Raw genomic sequence first — 16621 nt, forward strand, 5'->3', positions numbered from 1 at the left:
TCATCCTCCCTGCTTCTCACTGTCTCCTCCACTCCCACTCCATCCTCTTGCTCATCATGACTCTTGTTCTCGGCCATCTCCCCTCTCCCCCTCACTGCCTTACCTTTTCGCACTACTCTCCCAATTCCGCCACCTCTTTCTCCTTTGTCTCTCGGATCTCTCCCTCTCTCTCGCTCTGGTGTTTCAACACACTCTCTTGGTCCTGGGATGTCCTGCCTTGTCCTTGCTGCTGACAACTCTCCATGGCCCTTATCCCAGCCTTCCCTTCTCCCCTTGTTAACTGTAGTTTCTCTCCCACCCCGCTGCTGCCTCCTCTCATCTCTATGTTCTCATCACTGGCCGCTCAGACTCCCTCCTGCTATCTCCCCACTCTGCTGCTATCCTCTCTCTCACTCCTTCATGTCTTCTCTCATTGTCCCAGACCTACTGGATATAGGGGATATGGCCTCATAATCCAGGGGAGTAGATTTAGGACAGAGATTGTCCCCAGGCAATCCCCAGGACCAGGGGACCCCAGGCAATTGCTTTTCCCAGAGAGTAGCCAACCTGTGGAATTCTCTCCCCAAGGAAGCAGTAGAGACTATCTCATCAAATATATGTAAGATACAGATAGATTTTCGAACAGTAGGGTAATTAGGTGTTATGGGGCAAAGACTGATGGCTGGCAGCCAGATCAGCCTTCACCCTATTGAATGGCAGAGTAGGTTGGACGAGTAGCAGATTCCTGTTCCTCTTTCCTATGCTTGTTCTTCTGCTCTTGCTCTCTCCATCTCATTCCCACTTCTCCTCTCTCAATCTGCTTCCCTCCTCACTTACCTTACTGTCTGCTGCCCTCTCACTCCCACCCTCCTCCCCTCTTGCCTCACTGTCTGCCCGTGCCCCCAGCTGCCAGTCACTGAGTTTGATAAAGGAAGTGTTTATGAGACAACGTCGGATCTCGGACACTTTCGGAGACCTGTGGCACAGACTGAGGCCCGGGAGTCCACTTTGAGCCACTGTTGACCCTCACAAAGCCACGGTCTTTCCCAGCTCTCTGAGAACACCGCTCCACTGTAATCTTCAATATTATAAATAATATTGAGAACAAGAGTTCTAGCATCCATGGACACGAGTCTATGGGTTGTGGAATCAGATCAGCGTTGGGGTGAGTGAAGTTATCCACACTGGTTCAGGAACTTGCTGGTTGTAAGGTAACAACTGTTCCTACAGCTGGTGAGGTGGGACCTACGGCTCCTGTGCCTCTTCCCTAACGGCAGCAGTGAGAAGAGATCATGACCTGGGTGGATTGGGGCCCTTGATGATGGATGCTGCTTCCCTGAGGCAGTGCTCCTTGTAGACGTGCTCAGTGGTGGGAAAGGATTGCCGGTGATGGGCTGGGCTTCGACCACCACTCTTTGTAGGTTTTTCTTCTCATTGAAGCAGGAAAGTAGTCAGCATAATCAAAGACCCCACTTACCTCAGACATTCCCTCTTCTCCCCTCTACCATAGGGAAGAAGACACAAAGGATGACAGCACGTACCACCAGGCTCAAGGACAGCTTCTGTTATAAGGCCACTGATTTGACTCTTGACTTCACAATCTGCTTGGTTATGACCTTGCACTTTATTGTCTACCTGCACTGCACTCTCTCTGTAGCTCTCACTCTTTGTTCTGCATTGTTATTGTTTTACTCTGTTCTACCTCAATGCACTGCGCAATGATCTGATTAGTGTGGAGAGTATGCAGGGCAAGTCTTTCTCTGTATCTCAGCGCATGTGACAGTCATAAACCAACACCAATACCTCCAAAGCAACACACACACAAAAAGCTGGAGGAACTCAGCAGGTCAGGCAGCATCTCTAGAAATGAATGAACAGTTGACGTTTCCTACCGAGACCCTTCAGGACTGAGAAGGAAAGGGGAAGACACCTGTATTAAAAGGTGGGGGGAGAGGAAGAGTGTAGCTAGAAGTTAATGGGTGAGGCCAGATGGGATGGAAAGATAAAGGGCTGGAGAAGAAGGAATCTAATAGGTGAGGGAAAGGGGAGGAGGAGGTGATAGGTGGGTGAGGAGGAGGAGTTGATAGGCAGGTGAGAAGAGGTAAGAGGCCAGAGTGGGGAATAGATGAAGATGGGAGGGGGAGGGAATTTTCTTTCTACCGGAAGGAGATATGCTCCCAATGTGGCCTTTTATATATTGGCGAGAACCGACTCAGACTGGGAGACCGTTTCGCTGAACACCTACGCTCTGTCCGCCAGAGAAAGCAGGATCTCCCAGTGGCCACACATTTTAATTCCACGTCCCATTCCCATTCTGATATGTCTATCCACGGCCTCCTCTACTGTCAAGATGAAGCCACACTCAGGTTGGAGGAACAACATCTTATATTCTGTCTGGGTAGCCTCCAACCTGATGGCATGAACATCGACTTCTCTAACTTCCGCTAATGCCCCACCTCCCCCTCGTACCCCATCCGTTATTTATTTATATACATACATTCTTTCTCTCTCTCTCCTTTTTCTCCCTCTGTCCCTCTCACTATACTCCTTGCCCATCCTCTGGGTTTTTTTTCCCCCTCCCCCTTTTCCTTCTCCCTGGGCCTCCTGTCCCATGATCCTCTCATATCCCCTTTGCCAATCAACTGTCCAGCTCTTGGCTCCATCCCTCCCCCTCCTGTCTTCTCCTATCATTTTGGATCTCCCCCTCCCACTTTCAAATCTCTTACTATCTCTTCTTTCAGTTCGTCCTGACGAAGGGTCTCGGCCTGAAACGTCGACTGTACCTCTTCCTAGAGATGCTGCCTGGCCTGCTGCGTTCACCAGCAATTTTTATGTGTGCTGATTGATATTCGTGTCATCGGGTTGGAGGCTACCCATCCCTGAGGGTGGCCTCGTCTTGGCTCAAGAGGAGGTCATGGGCTGACATGTCAGAATGGGAATGGGAATTAAAACACATGGCCACCGGGAAGTTGTGTTTCTGGTGGATGGAGCTGAGGAGCTTGACGAAACAGCCCCCCAATTTACGACAGGTCTCACCACTGTAGAGCAGGCTGCATCGGGAGCACCGGACACAATAAATGACCTCAGCAGGTTGACAGGTGAAGTGCTGCCTCACCTGGAAGGACCGTTTGGGGTCCTGAGTGGAGGTGAACGGGCAGGTGTGGCACCTAGGCTGTTTGCAGGGATACCTCTCGTCTGTTCTTCCATTGACTGGGGCGAGGTCTGGTCAGATCATGGTATCAGCTCCGCATATCCCCTCACTCCCGACAACCACCTTATACCCTGCACCCACCCCATTCCCTTACAACCTGGTATGTCCAGTTCGCTATCAGTGCCTGACAGATTCACCACTCCTGTATTCTGTAGCCTCAGCCAATCGAGCACAGTAGCCTAATCACCCCCTCTCCAAACGGGGGTCTGCAAATGTGCCCTCTGTTCTTCCATCCATTTATCGAACCTTCCTTTCTCTTGCTGAACTCCCCAAAAGTGCACGTTTCCGTACAGATATTTCTCTACACGTTTCCGCGGAGATAATTCTCTACACGTTTCTGCTGAGCTCACCAGCCCCTCCTCCGACAGCTTGCCTTCTCACACTTCGAGTTGCCCATCGAACCTCGTCACCACAGTCCCAACACGTCGCTGTTACACCACGGGGAAAACAGGTAACCCCACACAGAGCCCACATCGCCCTGCTGCACACAGACTTCGAGTCTGCAAACTTTCACTGGCCATTATATCTGGTGTCCTGTGACTCAGCCCATGGTGGTCCCCAAACCCAAGAGTTTTTTGTGTCCTTGGTCAGTCTGCACTGTCAGAGCTTCTCAGGCTCCTCGTTAGGCACTTTGCAAACTGCCCACCCCAACTACCTCCCTGTTCAATCATCAGTCACTGACACATTCATTAACCGCTGCCCCTTTAAGAGCCAATTCAGTTACTCATCAGAATCTATCACTGTGACAGCACCCACCAGTTACTGAGTTTTCATACAAAGGGACAACAGCACCCCCCACCCCACATCACTTGCCCTCAACTCCACAACAACCCCACCCCACATCACCTGCCCTCAGCTCCAGAACAACCCCACCCCACATCACCTGTCCTCAGCTCCACAACAACCCCACCCCACATCACCTGCCCTCAGCTCCACAATACCCCCACCCACCCCACATCACCTGCTCTCAGCTCCACACCACCCCGACCCACCCCACATCACCTGTCCTCAGCTCCACAACAACCCCACCCACCCACATCACCTGTCCTCAGCTCCACAACACCCCCACCCCACCCCACATCACCTGCCCTCAGCTCCACACCACCCCCAGCCCACCCCACATCGCCTGCCCTCAGCTCCACAACACCCCCACCCACCCCACATCACCTGTCCTCAGCTCCACAACACACCCACCCACCTCACATCACTTGCCCTCAGCTCCACAACACCCCCACCCCACATCGCCTGCCCACAGCTCCACAACACACCCACCCCACATCACCTGCCCTCAATTCCACGACACCCCCACCCCCCACATCACCTGCCCTCAGCTCCACAACACACCCACCCCACCCCACATCGCCTGCCCTCAGCTCAACACCACCCCCAACACACCCATCGCCTGCCCTCAGCTCCACAACACACCCACCCCCCATTATCTGCCCTCAGCTCCACAACACCCCCACCCACCTCACATCACCTGTCCTCAGCTCAACACCCCTCACCCCACATCACCTGCCCTCAGCTCCACAACACCCCCACCACACCCCACATTACCTGCCTTCAGCTCCACAACACCCCCACCCCACCCATCGCCTGCCCTCAGCTCCACAACACACCCACCCCCCACATCGCCTGCCCTCAGCTCCACAACACCCCCACTCCACATCACCTGCCCTCAGCTCCACAACACCCCCACCCACATCGCCTGCCCTCAGCTCCACAACACAACCCACCCCACCCCACATCACCTGCCCTCAGCTCCACAACACACCCACCCCACCCCACATCACCTGCCCTCAGATCCACAACACCCCCACCCCACCCCACATTGCCTGCCCTCAGCTCCACAACACCCCCACCCCACATCACCTGGCCTCAGATCCACAACACCCCCACCCCCCACATCGCCTGCCCTCAGCTCCACAACACCCCCACTCCACATCGCCTGCCCTCAGCTCCACAACACCCCCACCCACATCGCCTGCCCTCAGCTCCACAACACAACCCACCCCACCCCACCCCACATCACCTGCCCTCAGCTCCACAACACACCCACCCCAGCCCACATCACCTGCCCTCAGATCCACAACACCCCCACCCCACCCCACATTGCCTGCCCTCAGCTCCACAACACCCCCACCCCACATCACCTGGCCTCAGATCCACAACACCCCCACCCCCCACATCACCTGCCCTCAGCTCCACAACACCCCCACTCCACATCGCCTGCCCTCAGCTCCACAACACCCCCACCCACATCGCCTGCCCTCAGCTCCACAACACACCCACCCCACCCCACATTGCCTGCCCTCAGCTCCACAACACACCCACCCCACGTCGCCTGCCCTCAGCTCCACAACACCCCCACCCCACCCCAGATCACCTGCCCTCAGCTCCAAAACACAACCCATCCCACCCCACATCACCTGCCCTCAGCTCCACAACACACCCACCCCACATTGCCTGCCCTCAGCTCCACAACACCCCAACCACACCCCACATCGCCTGCCCTCAGCTCCACAACACACCCACCCCCCACATCGCCTGTCCTCAGCTCCACAACACCCCCACCCCACATTGCCTGTCCTCAGCTCCACAACACCCCCACCCCACATTGCCTGCCCTCAGCTCCACAACACCCCCACCACACCCCACATCGCCTGCCCTCAGCTCAACACCCCCACCCCACATCACCTGTCCTCAGCTCCACAACACTCCCACCCCACATCACCTGCCTTCAGCTCCACAACACCCCCACCACCCCCCACATCGCCTGCCCTCAGATCCACACCACCCCAACCCCACATCGCCTGCCCTCAGCACAACACACCCACCCCACCCCACATCGCCTGTCCTCAGCTCCACAACACCCCCACCCCACATTGCCTGCCCTCAGCTCCACAACACCCCCACCACACCCCACATCGCCTGCCCTCAGCTCAACACCCCCACCCCACATCACCTGTCCTCAGCTCCACAACACTCCCACCCCACATCACCTGCCTTCAGCTCCACAACACCCCCACCACCCCCCACATCGCCTGCCCTCAGATCCACACCACCCCAACCCCACATCGCCTGCCCTCAGCACAACACACCCACCCCACCCCACATTGCCTGCCCTCAGCTCCACAACACCCCCACCACACCCCACATCGCCTGCCCTCAGCTCAACACCCCCACCCCACATTGCCTGCCCTCAGCTCCACAACACCCCAACCACACCCCACATCGCCTGCCCTCAGCTCCACAACACCCCCACCCCACATTGCCTGCCCTCAGCTCCACAACACTCCCACCCCACCACATCGCCTGCCTTCAGCTCCACAACACCCCCACCACCCCCCACATTGCCTGCCCTCAGCTCAACACCCCCACCCCACATCACCTGTCCTCAGCTCCACAACACTCCCACCCCACCACATCGCCTGCCTTCAGCTCCACAACACCCCCACCACACCCCACATCGCCTGCCCTCAGCTCCACAACACCCCCACCCCACATTGCCTGCCCTCAGCTCCACAACACCCCAACCACACCCCACATCGCCTGCCCTCAACTCAACACCCCCACCCCACATCACCTGTCCTCAGCTCCACAACACTCCCACCCCACCACATCGCCTGCCTTCAGCTCCACAACACCCCCACCACCCCCCACATCGCCTGCCCTCAGATCCACAACACCCCAATCCCACATTGCCTGCACTCAACTCCACAACACCCCCACCCTCCCCATATCGCCTGCCCCCAGCTCCACAACAGCAGCAAAAAAAATGCTGGTCAGAGGCCAGACAGGCTGAATCTGGACGTCTTCAGTTTTACCTCCCATCAATCTGTGACTAATCGGTGTGACATCAAGATGGTGCAGGAGGTGTAAGTGTGTAGTCAACGTGCACTGTGAGCTGTACTGTAACCTGTCAGTGTGTACAGTATTCTGTCAGTGTGCACTGAGCTGTAGTGTAACCTGTCAGTGTGTACAGTATTCTGTCAGTGTGCACTGGGCTGTAGTGTAACCTGTCAGTGTGTACAGTATTCTGTCAGTGTGCACTGGGCTGTAGTGTAACCTGTCAGTGTGTACAGTATTCTGTCAGTGTGCACTGAGCTGTAGTGCAGCCTGTCAGTGTGTACAGTATTCTGTCAGTGTGCACTGAGCTGTAGTGTAACCTGTCAGTGTGTACAGTATTCTGTCAGTGTGCACTGGGCTGTAGTGTAACCTGTCAGTGTGTACAGTATTCTGTCAGTGTGCACTGGGCTGTAGTGTAACCTGTCAGTGTGTACAGTATTCTGTCAGTGTGCACTGGGCTGTAGTGTAACCTGTCAGTGTTTACAGTATTCTGTCAGTGTGCACTGGGCTGTAGTGTAACCTGTCAGTGTGTACAGTATTCTGTCAGTGTGCACTGAGCTGTAGTGCAGCCTGTCAGTGTGTACAGTATTCTGTCAGTGTGCACTGGGTTGTAGTGTAACCTGTCAGTGTGTACAGTATTCTGTCAGTGTGCACTGAGCTGTAGTGCAGCCTGTCAGTGTGTACAGTATTCTGTCAGTGTGCACTGGGTTGTAGTGTAACCTGTCAGTGTGTACAGTATTCTGTCAGTGTGCACTGAGCTGTAGTGTAGCCTGTCAGTGTGTACAGTATTCTGTCAGTGTGCACTGAGCTGTAGTGTGACCTGTCAGTGTGTACAGTATTCTGTCAGCATGCACTGAGCTGTACTGTAACATGTCAGTGTTTACAGTATTCTGTCAGTGTGCACTGGGCTGTAGTGTGACCTGTCAGTGTGTACAGTATTCTGTCAGTGTGCACTGGGCTGTAGTGTAACCTGTCAGTGTGTACTGTGAACTACAATATGTACACTGTGAGCCATGTTGACTGTGAGCTCAGTGTGCACTGTGTTCTGTCAGTCAGTGTGTACGGTGACGTGTCAGTGCGCACGGTGATGTGTCAGTGCGCACGGTGAGGTGTCAGTGCGCACGGTGAGCTGTCAGTGTGCACGATGAGGTGTCTGCGCGCGTGTTGAGGTGTCAGTGCGCATGGTGGAGGCGTTAGTGTGCATGGTGAGGTGTCTGTGCACGCGGTAAGGTGTCTGTGTGCGCAGTGAGCTGTCTGTGTGTGGTGAGCCGCTTGTGCGCACTACTGAGCTACAGTGTGCATGGTGAAGTGTCTGTGCGCACTGTGAGGTATGAGTGTGTACAGTGAGCTGCCTGTGTGCACTGTTTTTTTATAGAAAATTATCTTTATTACAAATTCAGTGCTATATATACAAACATAGAATAGTATAGTACAGCACAGTACAGGCCCTTCGGCCCACATTGTTGTGCTGACGCTCAAACCTTGCCTCCCATATAACCCCCCCCCCACATTAAATTCCTCCATATACCTGTCTAGTAGTCTCTTAAACTTCACTAGTGTATCTGCCTCCACCATTGACTCAGGCAGTGCATTCCACGCACCAACCACTCTCTGAGTAAAAAACATTCCTCTAATATCCCCCTTGAACTTCCCACCCCTTACCCTAAAGCCATGTCCTCTTGTATTGAGCAGTGGTGCCCTGGGGAAGGGGTGCTGGCTGTCCACTCTATCTATTCCTCTTAATATCTTGTATACCTCTATCATGTCTCCTCTCATCCTCCTTCTCTCCAAAGAGTAAAGCCCTAGCTCCCTTAATCTCTGATCATAATCCATACTCTCTAATCCAGGCAGCATCCTGGTAAATCTCCTCTGTACCCTTTCCAACGCTTCCACATCCTTCCTAGAGTGAGGCGACCAGAACTGGACACAGTACTCCAAGTGTGGCCTAACCAGAGTTTTATAGAGCTGCATCATTACATCGCGACTCTTAAACTCTATCCCTCGATTTATGAAAGCTAACACCCCATAAGCTTTCTTAACTACCCTATCTACCTGTGAGGCAACTTTCAGGGATCTGTGGACATGTACCCCAAGATCCCTCTGCTCCTCCACACTACCAAGTATCCTGCCATTTACTTTGTACTCTGCCTTGGAGTTTGTCCTTCCAAAGTGTACCACCTCACACTTCTCCGGGTTGAACTCCATCTGCCACTTCTCAGCCCACTTCTGCATCCTATCACTGCCTCTCTGCAATCTTTGACAATCCTCTACACTATCTACAACACCACCAACCTTTGTGTCGTCTGCAAACTTGCCAACCCACCCTTCTACCCCCACATTCAGGTCGTTATTAAAAATCACGAAAAGTAGAGGTCCCAGAACCGATCCTTGTGGGACACCACTAGTCACAATCCTCCAATCTGAATGTACTCCCTCCACCACCACCCCCTGCTTTCTGCAGGCGAGCCAACTCTGAATCCACCTGGCCAAACTTCCCTGGATCCCATGCCTTCTGACTTTCTGAATAAGCCTACCGTGTGGAACCTTGTCAAATGCCTTACTAAAATCCATATAGATCACATCCACTGCACTACCCTCATCTATATGCCTGGTCACCTCCTCAAAGAACTCTATCAGGCTTGTTAGACATGATTTGCCCTTCACAAAGCCATGCTGACTGTCCCTGATCAGATCATGATTCTCTAAATTCCCCTAGATCTTATCTCTAAGGATCTTTTCCAACAGCTTTCCCACCACAGACGTAAGGCTCACTGGTCTATAATTACCCGGACTATCCCTACTACCTTTTTTGAACAAGGGGACAACATTCGCCTCCCTCCAATCCTCTGGTACCATTCTCGTGGACAACGAGGACATAAAGATCCTAGCCAGAGGCTCAGCAATCTCTTCCCTCGCCTCGTGGAGCAGCCTGGGGAATATTCCGTCAGGGCCCGGGGACTTATCCGTCCTAATGTATTTTAATAACTCCAACACCTCCTCTCCCTTAATATCAACATGCTCCAGAACATCAACCTCACTCATATTGTCCTCACCATCATCAAGTTCCTTCTCATTGGTGAATACCGAAGAGAAGTATTCATTGAGGACCTCGCTCACCTCCACAGCCTCCAGGCACATCTTCCCACCTTTATCTCTAATCGGTCCTACCTTCACTCCTGTCATCCTTTTTGTTCTCCACGTAATTGAAGAATGCTTTGGGGTTTTCCTTTACCCTACTCGCCAAGGCCTTCTCATGCCCCCTTCTTGCTCTTCTCAGCCCCTTCTTAAGCTCCTTTCTTGCTACCCTATATTCCTCAATAGGCACATCTGATCCTTGCTTCCTAAACCTCATGTATGCTGCCTTCTTCCACCTGACTAGATTTTCCACCTCACTTGTCACCCATGGTTCCTTCACCCTACCATTCATTATCTTCCTCACTGGGACAAATTTATCCCTAACATCCTGCAAGAGATCTCTAAACATCGACCACATGTCCATAGTACATTTCCCTGCAAAAACATCATCCCAATTCACACCCACAAGTTCTAGTCTTATAGCCTCATAATTTGCCCTTCCCCAATTAAAAATTTTCCTGTCCTCTCTGATTCTATCCTTTTCCATGATAATGCTGAAGGCCAGGGAGCGGTGGTCACTGTCTCCCAGATGCTCACCCACTGAGAGATCGGTGACCTGACCTGGTTCATTACCTAGTACTAGATCTAATGTGGCATTCCCCCTAGTCGGCCTGTCCACATACTGACAGGAATCTGTCCTGGACACACTTAACAAACCCTGCCCCGTCCAAATCCTTGGAACTAATCAGGTGCCAATCAATATTAGGGAAGTTAAAGTCACCCATGATAACAACCCTGTTATTTTTGCACCTTTCCAAAATCTGCCTCCCAATCTGCTCCTCAGTATCTCTGCTGCTACCAGGGGGCCTATAGAATACCCCCAATAGAGTAACCGCTCCCTTCCTGTTCCTGACTTCCACCCATACTGACTCAAAAGAGGATCCTGCTACATTACCCACCCTTTCTGTAGCTGTAATAGTATCCCTGACCAGTAATGCCACCCCTCCTCCCCTCCCCGCCCCATCCCTTTTAAAGCACTGAAATCCAGGAATATTGAGAATCCAGCAAACCAGTGACTAACACAATTACTTCACTACAAATAGACAATACACATTAAACTAAAATGTTTCCATCTCTGTCAATGATGGCAATAACCCCCCACAGAGCCCAACAGTCCTGGAATGCCTTCATAGTCGCCGTGGACAACGCGTGTTCCTTCCCAATATTTACCCGGGCACGAACATACCCCCTAAACATTGCCAGGCAGTCTGCCCGGGCAGATCCTCCTGCCACCCGTTTCCAAGACCCACGGATGGCTGATGTCACCAGCCCCAGGAGCAAGTTGACAAGGACATCCTCATCCCTCTATGCCCCCCTCCTTACCGGATTACCGTATATAAATAAGGTGGGGCTGAAATGCAACCAGGAGGCGAGAAGCAGCCCACGCAGATACGCAAAAAGGGGCTGCAGCCTCACACACTCCATGTACATGTGGTACACGGTCTCCTCCAGCCCGCAGAAGTGACATGCGGCTGGGAGTTCCGTGTACAAACTAAATAATTTATTGCAGGGCACTGTTCTATGCAGCAGCCTCCTCCCCAGATCCCCAGATGCAGGGGAAGAACCCCCTCGTAAAGGGACTTCCATTCAGGACCCCCCTCACCTCCAGGCGGAAAGACCGACCACCATGGCGTGTCGGGATGGTGGACAAGTGATCAGAAGTAGAGGGTGTGGAGTAGCAGCCCATACAGATACCTCCTGCTTGCATCCCTGAATGGGATTGTGGGTGTCGAGGAGGGACGGCTCAAGTTGTGTGGACTCGTCTCTCGGATAAGATTGCAGGGCCTGGGCCCGATGAGCAGCTCAGCCTGAGTCGATCCACACACCTGAGCTGCACCGACCTCCACTGAGGTAGGGCAAGGGTCGGCCAGGACTCCTCCCCCTGCCGGAGGAGGGGCTTCCTGGCCTGAGGCAACCATGTTCCAGACTCTCATTAGGCCCTGATGGAAGCCGGGCAGACTCCGCAAAGCAGCACCGCTGACGCCCGCCGGTGGTAGCCGCACCTGATTATGAAGGCAGCAGCCCCTCCAGAGAAAGAATGTCGCCAACACGTGCCACCTGGGAGGATGCTCCTCATACGGGAATCTCTGCAGAGTCCCGCCAGTCGCTTACGTACGCACACCGGTGACTGTCCACCCTCAACCTCTGGGAGACTCAAGACCACTGCAGAGACTCAGTGTTTCCTGTTACCCCAGAAGAAGTCCAGTAGCTTCCTCTGCATTCTCGTGACAAAGGGGGCAGGAAGGGCCACAGTGACCATCCTGTATCACAACATGGAGGCCAACAGCTGGTTTATGACCACCACCCTGCCTCGATAGGAAAGCACCCTGAGAAGGCCTGACCAGTGCCCCTGCCGGGCCATGACTTTCGTCTCCAGGTCCTACCAGTTCGCCAGCCAGGTCTCCCCAGAAGGACTCAGGTAGACTCCCAGATAGAGGAGATGCCTGGTGCTCCACTCGAAAGCTCTCATCTCCTCCGGCAGGGAGTCCACCTGCCACTGGCCCACTAAGAGCCCGGAAAATTTCGCCCAGTTGATCCTACCGGAGGACACCGCTGAGAAAACATCTTGACACTCGTGCATCCTCCGCAGATCACTGGGGTCTGTCACCGTGAGGAGTATATATCGGCATAGGCCGAGAGGACCACCTCCATGTCTGGTTCACTGTGATCTACCCGGTCAAATGCCTTCTCCTGGTCAAGAGAAAGAAACGCTGCCAGGGACCCAAACCGTGAGCTGTCTGTGTGTGCGGTGAGGCATCAGTGTGCACGGTGAGGTGTCAGTGTGCACGGCGAGGTGTCCGTGTGCACGGCGAGGCGTCAGTGTGCACGATGAGGCGTCAGTGTGCACGGCGAGGTGTCAGTGTGCACGGCGAGGTGTCCGTGTGCGCGGCGAGGCGTCAGTGTGCGCGGCGAGGCGTCAGTGTGCGCGGCGAGGCGTCAGTGTGCACGATGAAGCGTCAGTGTGCACGATGAAGCGTCAGTGTGTACGATGAGGTGTCCGTGTGTACGGTGAGGTGTCCGTGTGCACAGTGTGCACTGCCTGGCTATGTTTAGGGGGTATGTTCGAGCCCGGGTGAACATTGAAAAGGAATACGCACAGTCCACGGCGACCGTCGAGATGTTCCGGGACCGTTGGGCTCCGCGGGGTGTAAATGCCATCATTGATGAGGATGGCAATATATTGGTTTAACATGTATTGTCTGTTTGTAGTGTAGTAAATGTGTTAGTCACTGGGTTTGTAAATATTGTATAGCACCGACATTTGTAATAAAGAATTTTGTAAAAAAAAAGTGAGGTGTCAGCGTGTACGGTGAGGCATCAGTGTGCACGGTGATCTGTCAGTGTACACGGTGATCTGTCTGTGTGCACGGTGAGGTTTCAGTGTGCACGGCGAGGCATCAGTGTGCACGGTGATCTGTCAGTGTACACGGTGAAGTGTCAGTGTGCACAGCGAGGCGTCAGTGAGCACGGCAAGGTGTCAGTGTGCACGGCAAGGTGTCAGTGTGCACGGTGATCCATCAGTGTGTACGGTGAGGTGTCAGTGTGCACAGTGATCCGTCAGTGTGTACAGTAAGGTGTCCGTGTGCACGGTGAGAAGTCAGTGTGTACGGTGAGCTGTCAGTGTGTACGGTGAGGTGTCCGTGTGCACGGTGATCCATCAGTGTGCACGGTGAGATTTCAGTGTGCACGGTGAGGTTTCAGTGTGCACGGTGAGACGTCAGTGAGCACGGTGATCTGTCTGTGTGCACGGTGAGCCGTCTGTGTGCACGGTGAGCCATCAGTGAGCACGGTGAGCCGTCTGTGAGCACGGTGATCTGTCTGTGTGCACGGTGAGGTTTCAGTGTGCACGGCGAGGCATCAGTGAGCACGGTGATCTGTCAGTGTACACGGTGAAGTGTCAGTGTGCACGGTGAGGCATTAGTGTGCACGGCGAGGCATCAGTGAGCACGGCAAGGTGTCAGTGTGTACGGTGAGGTGTCAGTGTGCACAGTGATCCGTCAGAGTGCACGGTGAGTGTCAGTGTGCACGGTGATCCATCAGTGTGTACAGTAAGGTGTCCGTGTGCACGGTGAGAAGTCAGTGTGTACGGTGAGGCGTCAGTGTGTACGGTGATCCGTCAGTGTGTACGGTGAGGTGTCCGTGTGCACAGTGAGAAGTCAGTGTGTACGGTGAGGCGTCAGTGAGCATGATGGTTTGGTGCCAGTACCACACACCTGCCCACTCTCTGTGTAATCCCTTCCTTCTCAGATCACCAGCTCTCCTTTCGATGCCACAGTTGAATCGGCCTCCACAGCTGCCTTGATAATGCATGACCCTTCCTGTGCTTTTCTTCACATTCTGCCAATAGCATTTGTCTTTCCTCCCTATTTTTCTGCCAATGGGAACAGGCTGTCTCTGTCTATACTTTCCAATGCCCTTATCACTCAGTCTGCTAGGGAGAGCCCAGCTTCTCAAGGCGCAATCAGTCCCGTCATCCAGCACAGACAAAACTGGGAAAACTCAGCAGGTCAGGCAGCATTTAAGGATACAGAAACAGCCAGTGTTTCAACTTCGAGGTTTGTGTTAAGTTCCATCATAAGCACTCACTTCAGTGGTTTGGTAACTGTTTTCAGCACCCTCTCTGCAGTGCATCCCCAGAAGCAAACACCATTCTCCAAGCTCCGGCTGAACCACGGACTTGCAAACACTCATTCTTGCTCTGCTACTTAACAGCTTCATCTTTTAGTATCCAGAATAGCTCAGATAAAAAAAAAATATATATATATAATGAAGGAAGCCACCAAAGCCTCGCAGATTCCGTGGAGACCATTCTGACTGGTTCGTCACTGTCTGGTATGGAAGGGCCACCGCACAGGATCGCAAGAGGCTGCAGAGCGTTTGGATTCGACCCGCTCCATCACGGGTCAACCCCGCGGGGAAATCGTCAAGAGGTGGTGCCTCGAGATGCTGGCACCCATCATCAAAGACTCTCATCAACTGGCACATGCCCTCGCTTGTGCTTCTACATTCAAGGTTGGGATACAGGAGTCTGAAGATGTCGGCTCTGCCGCCAGATTACTGAATGATTGACGAACATTACCTCATTATTTGTCCATTGTACTATCTGTTTATTTACTTATGGTAATTTTTTATATCTTCTGCTGTACTGTTGCCATAAACCAACCAATTTCACAACATATGTCAGTGACAATAGATCCAATTCTGATTCATTTGTTAGGAAAGAGTTTCCCAGCTTATTCTCATCCTTCAGCACAAGGTCTGTGGCCCTTCAGCTACACTTCCCAGTACTGTTTAACCATGCTATCTCTCTCTCCATCACTGAGACCCCTACCATCCCCAAGATTCAAGATTGTTTAATGCCATTTCCAGTACACAAGTGGAAAGGATGAACAAGATAATTGTTACCCCAGATTTGGTACAGCACAAACAATACTAAGATGACACAATAACAAAAAAACACAATAAATAAATATGAATACATAAGGTAGCTTTTATACATGGATTGATTGTATGTCCACAAAGTGACGCTAGGCACAGGAGCCCTCCCAGAGGATCACAACCTTGTTGTAGAGTTTGGAGGCTTGCAATGACCGGACAGCTATGTTGGCTGGAGTCAAGGCTTTATGCTTTGGCTCTCAGTAGGGTCACCCATGCCAAACAGGTCAAAGGGTAGAGGTCAGACTAAGAGTGGTCCACCTGTCCTCCAGGTTCGGGGGTTCAGCTCAGGGCTAATAACCCTGACTGGTAAACCAAAATTGTTACGGAAACAGCAATAAAGAATCTGTCTACATCTGAGTGTGGTGGTATTCCTGAGCCTCCACCCGGGACTCACATGACTGACAGTAGTGAAGGCTGCGAAGAAGCTACAGACGTGATTGAGTGGGATCTGGGACCAGCCATGATGGAATGGCGGAGCAGACTCGATGGGCCAAATGGCCGAATTCTGCTCCTATGTCTTGTGTTCTCATAATGAAGGAAGCCAGAGGTGAAGGACCTTCACTGCTGCCCTAAACCTGAGTGGCGTAATGGGCCTACAACACAAGGCTCGGGGTGTCTCAAACAGGAAGTAATAAAGTAGTGGTGGGTCAGTGAGTGGAGGTGTTGATCAGTCTTACTGCTCGGGGAAAGTAACTGGTTTTGAGTCTGGTGGTCCTGGCGTGGATGTTACCTTCCCGGTTGGAGAGGGACAGACAGTCCATGAGCAGGGTGGGTGGGATCCTTCATTGATGTTATTGGCCCTTTTCCAGCACCTTTCTTTTTTGTGTCCTTGATGGCAGGTAGGTGGTACCAGTGATGTGTTGGGCAGAATTGCCTACCTGTTGTAGAGCCATCCTGTCCGCTACAGCGGATGGAAATTAAAATCCCTATCTCCTCTCTGAACCACACCCTCCTGGTTTTTGTCATCTCTGCCAAAATGACTAGTTACTCTATCCAGGCTCCCCATCA

The sequence above is a fragment of the Mobula birostris genome, chromosome 22, assembly GCF_030028105.1.
Source record: "Mobula birostris isolate sMobBir1 chromosome 22, sMobBir1.hap1, whole genome shotgun sequence".
Lineage (NCBI taxonomy): Eukaryota > Metazoa > Chordata > Chondrichthyes > Myliobatiformes > Myliobatidae > Mobula > Mobula birostris.